This window comes from Lygodium microphyllum, chromosome 19, assembly GCF_053477565.2.
Source record: "Lygodium microphyllum isolate KBCC chromosome 19, Lygodium_microphyllum_v1.1.10, whole genome shotgun sequence".
In the NCBI taxonomy this organism is placed as follows: Eukaryota; Viridiplantae; Streptophyta; class Polypodiopsida; order Schizaeales; family Lygodiaceae; genus Lygodium; species Lygodium microphyllum.
In genome coordinates, this window is record NC_141153.1 from 96026432 (window position 1) to 96036396 (window position 9965).

Here is a 9965-nt window from a genome sequence, read left to right on the forward strand (position 1 = left end):
TGGGCTGTTCATGTGTTCTATCTTGAAGAAGGAATCCGGGTGGAAGAATGAAGAAAATGGTGATGAAGATTGATGAAGATGTTGAAGATGCAAGTGCAGCATTGGATTGAGAGCTATGGAGGCTCCGTCTACTGGTTATGCATGCATTCAAAGCGTCTCAGGTTACAAAAACACGGTATGAGCATTTTTATGAAGGAAAATGAAGGATTTTTGATAGTTTATGATGATAATTATATTCTTATTAGATGAAAATTTATGTGAGTGCTATTTGCATTATGAATAATTACTGTATATCAGAAAATATTAGTTTTACAATGATTTACATGCTTTATTTAATTCTCATAAGCCCGAAAAGCGGGTTTTGAGTGGCAAAATTGTAGTTTTTCCGTTTCGGGTGGGGAAAATATGTTCCCATGGGAGGAATATGGAAGATAAATTGATTGTTAACATGGTGGAGTGAGTGGGATAAGAAAAACCAGAAAATGGCCTATTTTATTAATAAATAAATCAAGAAAATGAGAAAATGAGTGGAAAAATAGAAATACGACTTGAAAAAATAAAGAAAAATATAATAATTATTTTTGGATATATGGTAGTGGCAAAGCATGAGGTTTGGCCTCAGTTTTCCCTATCTCTTTGTTAAAGTTGGTGATTTATCGCTTTCTATACATCAAAAAATCACAAAATGAACTTCTACACCTATGCAACGAGGCAATACCTAAACGTAGGGGGGTTGGGAGGTTTGAATGGTGTGATTTGCGTGCTGATTGTTGCTGATTTTCTTATGCATTTCATGTAATATAGTTTCATGTTATTTGAATGAAGAGGGTAGTAGCACGAGTGTGATCTCGGTGCTATCCTTTCATCAATGCAACGGGTTAGTGAAATGCATGATAAAGCCTGTTTGTGCACAAGCACGTTGTTGATTTTTAAAATGATGTTTGGGCACCTTAAAAATCATTCACCTTTGCATGTGCATGATGATCATGGTATCGGAATATAAAACCTGGATGCATGGCACTTGTTTTCAATGACAATGACCCACGTTGAGTGTGGAAAGGAATCCTAAGTTGTAGGATAGACCTTGGTTCTTGTGGGATTATTTGGTGAGGAAACATGGTATATCTCCTGGATTCAAAATGAAAGAGTGGAGTGTGTTTGTTTGTTTTATATGTTGAGCAACGCATCAAGGGGTCAATCCCTGCGATGTAAGAGAGCTGCAGCGGGGCCGCGGTGTTTCTACCGAGAGGTTGCCTCCATGTATGTGATTATCATGGCATTGCCAATGTGTATGGGTTCTCCCTCTGTGGAGTTTATAAAAAGGGAAACGTTGGACTACAAAACTATAAAACTATAAACGCATAGATTAGGGCAGTTTGTCCTTTAGTAGTAGATAGACTCTCCTGGTCCGCAAGGCCATGAGGGTGTGTTTGTCTATCATGAGTATGAGGTCCGGCTAGTGCCATAGCTAGTGCCAGCCCGTTTTAGTTCCCATGAGTGGTGCGTCTGCTAGGAGCTGCCTATAAGTGGTGGTTTTCGAATCTAGGGTTTCAAGGGACCCTAAATTATCCATAAAATGGGGTTTGTTCAAGGATGGAAAAACTTGGCTTTCCCTATACAAAACTTACTAATGGACTTAGTTAGTTATGTAGAGCATGAGTCCTCTGCAGAAGATAATTTATGTGATGAAAAGAGTAGCTAATTAGTGGTTACCCCATCCTCTAATACGATGGCATGGGCCGAGGTTTGCCTTGGTGTGGTCTCTACCCAAGAGAAATCATGTTTAACCATCCATCAACCTAGAGGGCATGAAACAAGCATGTTGGAAACTAGGGTAGTTATGGCATCAGTAGGTCATCATGCTAAAGCCATAATGCCATGGGAAAGTGCTAATATACGATGGAATATGCTTGTGGTTGAAAAATCCCGTGTAATGGGCCACCATGACGACATAGTAGGCATCACAAGGATGTTAGAAGCCCTAGCTGTCAAGGGAAAACCGTTGCTTAAAAGGCACGGTCCCCAAGTTTTAAGAAGTGGTAATGACAAATCTGCTTTAGATAAGGACCAAAAGCTCTTATATAAACTCGTTATGGACTTTCCTTTTAAAGGGAACGGTATGGAAGATCCTCTAAGAGGGGATCAAAATTACATGTTGAAACTTATAGGACTCCCTAGACCACTCAGTGAGTTACCTGAAAGGGATGTCAATGAGGGTATTATCCTCCCTACACCCGAAAGGGTGGGGATGGAAGAGGTTAAAGATCCTAAGAGGTTGGACCCAGATCATGATGAATATGAAGATTTTAATGACCTGGTGTTGATCCCAAAGGGGAGGACATTTAGTCCTCCTCTTTATAGGGATCTCCCAGTGTTTTATGGGTTGCCAAATGAGGATCCGATAATTCATTTAAGAGAATATGGCCTAACTTGCATTGCAAGTGGGTTTGACGATATACATCGGATGCTCGTATTCCCAAGTACCCTAAAGGGATAGGCAAGGAAATGGCACTCGAGCCTCCCAAGAGGGTCAATCAAATCATTTGAGGAGTCTTGTGATAGATTTCTAGATGAGTATGAAAAGAAGATCCCTATGATTCAGGTATTAGGGCAGCTTATGCAATTTAGACAGGAGTCTTATCCTTATGTTAAAGAGTATGCTAGAGCCTTCGATAGTACTCTTAGGCTTTGGCCAAAAAGAGCCAGTGCATTACCAGATGACGTGCTATGCGAGCTCTTTCTGAATGGCTTAGAGATTAATACGCAAATCCAAGTGGGACAGCAGAATCCTAAGTCGTTAAGGGAAGCAAAAATGCATGCCATTGATTATGAGGGTCATATTCAGAGATGTTGGGAAAACTTTTGGAGTTTTCCCCGCTCAGTACAAGTGCATCCTAGCTTCCAACCATTTCTGCAAGAAGACAGCTCACTTGTTGATACCAAGGCAGCCTATGAGGGAAACCTTGGTGGCCAAAATCTCAAAGCAGAAAATGGTCATCCTATGAGTAGTAATGACATGCCTCTCAGTGAAAAGGTTCCAAGCCATGTAAGTCCCATTAGGGCTTGCAACACTTCCACGAGAGGTAGTTGTGATGGCAACATGGATAGAACCAATGGGCCTATGAGTGTTGATAAGAATTCTGTGTGTGGTTCTAATTTTATTGCTAGTAAGGCTCTTGAGAGACCCTTGGTGTCGGAATCATGCTTCTGGGTGGAAGTTGTTCCCTTCAGTGAAAGCATGGTTCTTATGGAAAAAAATTTGCAGTGTGGACGTAAGCATGTAAAGGCATCTTTTGTAAAGAGGATGCAAAATGCTAAAAGTCCACATGTGCTTCACAAAGGTCATAAGGATATGAGGCCATTTGGCCATAGGGATAAGTTTGCATTGAGTTCGTTAGACCAGTGCAGCAAATTGAGGGAATGCAAGAATATTAAGGAAAATGTGAGATGGGTTTGGAGACCCAAAATCTTCAAAAGTATAGCAGAAGTGTCAGATGCAAGGCCAAGGATCCCATCTGGATATATTTTGTCGAACCCCCAAGAGGATAAGACTGGATATACATCTGACAATATACGTTGCCTTGGGATACACCCATGTGATGTGCCTAGGCTTGAAGCTCTACCTAGTTTGGGTCGCAGCACTGATTTATGTGAAAACCCAAATAGGGGAGGTTCAAATGAGTACAAAGCTATGATTCTTTCTCCCAAAGGAGCCACTCAGCCACTTGAACGACCAGTTTATTCAGATGACAATAAATGTGGGACATGCGGGCCCATTGAGGCCGCTCATTCAGCTCATAGTGCCCAAGAAGGGATCGGCCTTATTGATGAGTTATTTGTGGAAAGGCTTGGACTTGTAGCTCTACAAAAAAAAAACCTAAGATCAAAAAATACAAGATCAAGCTTTTAGCTAACTTGCATGAGTAGCATGGGGCTAGTCGACCTATGATATGCTATCCTCGGCACCTTGGGTAGTCTGATAGGGTGTGATGTATATGCCAAGGACATCAACATTACGTGGACTAAAATGACCTATCTAGTTTAAGCTAGAAAGGATAGCTTCTTTGGATATTACGTCCAGATTTCGTTAGGCCAAGAGGGCCGATCTGTTTTTTAGAGATGCTTTTTTTCGTTAGGCCAAGAGGGCCAGTTGTCTGTTTAGTGCAGGTGCAGTTAATGGTTTCTTGTTTTAATCCTGTGCTAGACAGGTTAGAAGAAGAGCTTGGAAGGAGCCTTTGTTGCGTGGAAGCTTCTCGTGGCCCTATCGAGGTGATATCTCTCCTTTATGAGTAACGTGTTTTTATGCTATATGTGTCTGTGCACTTGTAGGGGATTTTCTTTTCTTGTTGGGACCCGGCGTCCAAGGCATGAAGTCCTAGGTTTAGGTTGTGTATGTCTGAAGGAGGTCTGAGTAGTCGTTGCCTCCTGTAAAGACATTGCCCCGCATTGAAAGACCTATTTTAGAAAGTAGTTCTAGTGACCCTGTTCTGCTAAGCTTGCTAGGCAGCCGTTCTAGGAGTTCTTGTTAGTTGTGAGGCAGTTAGAGAAGCCTGCCAAAAGGAAAAATGATGATGCTAGAGAGGAAAAGAAACCCTAAATATCTCAAAAGACACTAAATATATACAAAGGTGTGTAAAAAGGGATTCTACCCCCAACAAAATAGAGTAGAAAAGAAAGGAAAATTTATAAGCAGTTGATCATCGCCTTGCGAAGGCCTAGTAGGTTCTTGGGGATGAGTCAGACCCGAGGCCGATGCCTTATCTTCCTAGGGATGGCGTCTTGCTGGAAAAGAAGAAAGTCAGGACGGTTGGAGCGAAAATAAAAGTGAGCGTTAGAAAAGGATTAAGTGTCGCCTTGCGAGGGCTTGGCAGGTTCTTGGGTACCAAGACAGGACCTGAGGCCGATGCCCTGTTCTCCTTGGGTCACTACGCTCAGCTCCCTCCTTTTTACATGCCCGAGTATGCAGAAAATAAAAACCCTAAAACAAGAAATGTGCTATAAGAGAATACTTCTTGATCAGGCTATAGGAGTCCTCGCTTAGTAGGAGCTCCTGGTTGTGTTGTCCTTAGTTAGGTAGGTAGTTCAGGCCACCACTTAGGGCAACTTCTTTGATAGTTCTTTTTAGTTTGGCCGTGTTGGAGCAGTTGGTTAATGACTAGCTTGGGACCTTCTATCAGATTATGCTCGGCCTACTCCTTGTGGATTTCATGCCTTGGTTTTGTCAGGGGGTAGGGTGAGTATTGTATTGTGTTTTAATATGTATCTATTTTGTATTAGCTTGATACTTCCTTTGGTTGTTTTGTACAGATCTGTTGTGGGATTCGACGGGTTGAGTCGCCCTATCCCATGGTCTCTAATGAGAGTGGATTTTTAAGCCCGGGATGTGCCTAAAATTTGCCAAAAAACCTGGAATTTAGGGAAAAAATATTTAACATCGAAGGCGATGGTTGCAGCTAGGACGATTTTAAGCACCAAGTGAAAGACGGCTTTTAAAAGGCGCCCGAGCAACACTTGTGGATTTTTGATAATTTTTCACACTGTTATGGGGGATGTCAGGAGTTGCTAGTCAATGCGGAATGTCAACAGGACGCCCAGGATTTTTCAGAGCTCGAATTGGATGCAGGACGGGGAAATGGCCAACAAATGGTCAAGATTCGAAGAGGTGGACAAGTTTGTGACCAAAAGGGGTGGTGCCCTTTGGGAGCTTGACCTCCCAAAAATTTTATGCCACATGAAAGATAAAATCATGGAGAGAGAAGATGAAGAAATCGTGGAGGATATGGCGCCATCAGGCAGCCGAAATTTGCGCCCTCTCTCCTCATGAGGGTGATGCCTGGCTGTGAAGACCCCATAGAACTGATCATGGGGCTGAACTTCTCTCTCTTTGCTGGTTCTATCGCCACCCTTCACACGAGCAATGGCTATGTGGATGAAGAAATCTTATTCTAGTCTTTCTCTCTCCTCCCTCTCTCTCTTCCCTATGGACTGTTCATGTGTTCTATCTTAAAGAAGGAATCCGGGTGGAAGAATGAAGAAAATGGTGATGAAGATTGATGAAGATGCTGAAGATGGAAGTGCAGCATTGGATTGAGAGCTATGGAGGCCCGTCTGCTAGTTATGCATGCATTCAAAGCATCTCGGGTTACGATAAACACGGTATGAGCATTTTTATGAAGGAAAATGAAGGATTTTTGATAGTTTATGATGATAGTTATGTTCTTATTGGATGAAAATTTGTGTGAGTGCTGTTTGCATTATGAATAATTGCTATATATCAGAAAATGCTGGTTTTACAATGATTTACATGCTTTATTTAACTCCCGTAAGCCCGAAAAGTGGGTTTTGAGTGGCAAAATGGTAGTTTTTCCGTTTCGGGTGGGGGAAATATGTTCCCATGTGGGGAATATGGAAGATAAATTGATTGTTAACATGTTGGAGTGAGTGGGATAAGAAAAACTAGAAATTGGCCTATTTTATTAATAAATAAATCAAGAAAATGGAAAAAATAAGTGGAAAAATAGAAATACGACTTGGAAAAATAAGGAAAAATATAATAATTGTTTGTGGATGTATAGTAGTGGCAAAGCATGAGGTTTGGCCTCAGTTTGCCCTATCTCTTTGTTAAAGTTGGTGATTTATTGCTTTGTATACATCAAAAAATCACAAAATGAACCTCTACACCTATGCAACGAGACAATACCTAAACGTAGGGGGTTGGGAGGTTTCAATGCTGATTGTTGCTGATTTTCTTATGCATTTCATGTCATAGAGTTTCGTGTTATTTTAATTAAGAGGGTAGTAGCACGAGTGTAATCTCTGTGCTATCCTTTCATTGATGCAACGAGTTAGTGAAATGCATGATAAAGCCTGTTTGTGCACAAGCACGTTGCTGATTTTTAAAATGATGATTGGGCACCTTAAAAATCATTCACCTTTGCATGTGCATGATGATCATGGTATCGAAATATAAAACGTGGATGCATGGCACTAGTTTTCAATGACAATGATCCACGTTGAGTGTGGAAAGGAATCCTAAGCTGTAGGATAAACGTTGGTTCTTGTGGGATTATTTGGTGAGGAAACATGGTATATCTCCTGGATTCGAAATGAAAGAGTGGAGTGTGTTCGTTTATTTTATATGTTGAGCAGTGCATCAAGGGGCCAATCTCTGCGATGTAGGAAAGGTCGGGGGCCACAGTGTTTCTACCGAGAGGTTGCCTCCATGTATGTGATTATCGTGGCATTGCCAATGTGTATTGGTTCTCCCTCTGTGGAGTTTATAAAAAGGGAAACGTTGGACTACAAAACTTTATTCATTGTAAAATGGCTGCCCATGAGATTGTTGTATCCATGAATCTTTATTCCATGAATTTTGTCTAAAAGTAGGTGGCCCAAAACCATGAGATGAGGGTTGCCCATTTGAAATAGGCTCTTGGTTTGGGATATTATGGGCTGATTTTCACTCATCATGCCTTCTACCTTCATGAAATTGATTGTTGATTGCATTTCCTTTTTATGCATTTGAGGGTTGATAATAAAAATTCTTATAGAAGGGGTCACATCCATGATAATCACTATCACATCGAGTGTTGTCCTGTTCCCCTTCATGTCTATGATTATCCTTTGGACTGCTAAACTGAGGCCTTGGGGTATGAATACTAAGAATTTGTGAAGGATGATGGTTGCCCTTGACTCTAGATGGCTCTCCCTTTCAAAGGTGTGCATTCGTGGCTGAGACTTTTCTTTGCTTGGATGGGAAGGATTACCAACAAAGGGAATCACATGAGAGTCTTCAATATTTTGAGGTTCACTTTATGGTTTACTTCCAATTTCCTTTATGGCTGAGATGAGCTCTTGGAATAAGAATTTATTGCTTTGCTACAATTCAGAGATTCCTTGGTTTACCTGTGCCATCCCTTGCAACAAACCTTGATTCATATGGGTTAAACCTTCATTCAAAGCCTTCAAATCCTTATAAAGGCCTTCATTGACATGTCCCAACTCTTTTGACAGTAGGAGATAATCATTCCTTGCATGCTCCTCATGTATGTCTTGTTGTCCTTGATGTGTGCTATGAGAAATCCCAATGCTTAATTCTTCATCTACTTGATCGACATTATGGGCTTCAATTGTGTACTTTTGATCCTCTTGGAAGTCTCTGACACCATCATTCAATGCCTTAGTAATAGGGTCTTTCTTCTTATTCCTGGCCATTAGGAAACAATGTTGTAGTAGTAGATAGTTTGTCAGTAAACCCCTTGTTTCTCTCTGAATATGGCACCAATCCCAATGCCTAATAGCTCTATGGAAATCTTATTATATGGGAATATACCAGATCTAGTAATATCTCAACTTGCAATAAGGTATATAGGTAGAATGAACTCAAACATTGTATTCCAGACAGCCTATTTAGGTGTACTCCACTAGACCCCCTATCACTAAATTGGCCATAACTTTTGCTCCCGATATCGGATTTATGGAGCTTAGGATCCCCTCTTCAAATCAAGCTATTAAGATCCCAAATCAGATCATGACATAATTTTCTGTAATAGAAACTGTGTACCTATCCAGAGAATTTGTGCAACTTGTTAATACCATGTGGAAACACTGCTTGACCCTGTAGGAATACCCTGAGTGAAGGAAACCCTTGTAAACCACTGTAGCAACTAGGAGAGGGTTATGGGGCACTTGTAGGGCTCAAGAACAACCTGTAAATGGGTATATACTTGATGTTTTATTTGTCAAACACTTGTAGGTGTTCTGAAAATAGAAGATGCTCAGCCCCTCTTCCAATGGTTCACCAACCACTTATGGAACCCTAATTATTGTTGATCAATGTTGTACTTGGGCCAAACTCTGATAATAGAAATGTACCTGCACCTAAATTTGAAAATAGCATGGGATCTGAGATAAGAGGGGTGTGCAAAGTTCCATCTCAAGCCCGGTTGTGCAACCCTTCTTTAGGGTCTTAATCGGGAAGGGAGGGTCACCTCTCTTTTGTCTTCCCGACCCGCCTAGCATCCACTTTTCCTCACAGGAACCAATATGGCAAGTACATTCTAATGGCTAATCAAACAAGGATGCTATGCATTGACTGAAAAAGCCTTTGAACTTTTAATGAAATGCAAGTGGGTATTGGGAAACGACTGAATTGAAAAGGCTATGGATAGGGCATTACCCTTTTGCAATGACTCACTGCTTTTACAATGTTCCCACTTACCATTTTCATCATTGTTTCAGTCCTATAGCCATCAACGCTCAACCATCCAACAAAAATCCAAGTCAAGTAGGTAGTGAGTAGCATTTATGCAATCCATTGAGCTTCAACATTTGAATGGGCAGAAAAAAACTCATCAAGCAATCATAATCAGTCCTGGGCTAAATTCTACATGCCTTCAATAGGAATTAAGAGGTTCTACTACACTTAATCTCTCTTATGAACAATAGGACTGGCTCAACAATTGAATAAACGAGAGATTAAGCTAAAAGTACTAGAATTACCTCTTTAATGCATATGGAAAGTAGTGGATGAATCCAATCAATCAACCTTTAGTAGAAGACACCATCAATAGACCAATATTTAAATCAATAAGACCAATCTTCAAGAAGGATTTGTCCAATATGATTGCTCCCAAGTAATCTTCAGCTCTCGATCAATAAGATTGCTCCAATGCAATCAAAAGAAGTCAATGACTTGATAGAAATCCTCAATAGCTTTTTGGAGAAGATCCTTTGAGCTTTGATGCGTGTAATTTCTCATTAGAATCATGGATTCCATGAATTTTCAGACATTGCCATGTACAAGGGCTGAAAATGCTTTCAAACTTAGAATTCCTTCAATGTAAACCAAATCGTTGAAGGATACCTTAAATTGAACCTTCTTGAGGTTGTAGACAACAAAAGCCCCATGAAATTGAAGAAGATAATCCAAGAATTGGATCCTTGAAGCTTTCTGCCCTGTTTTG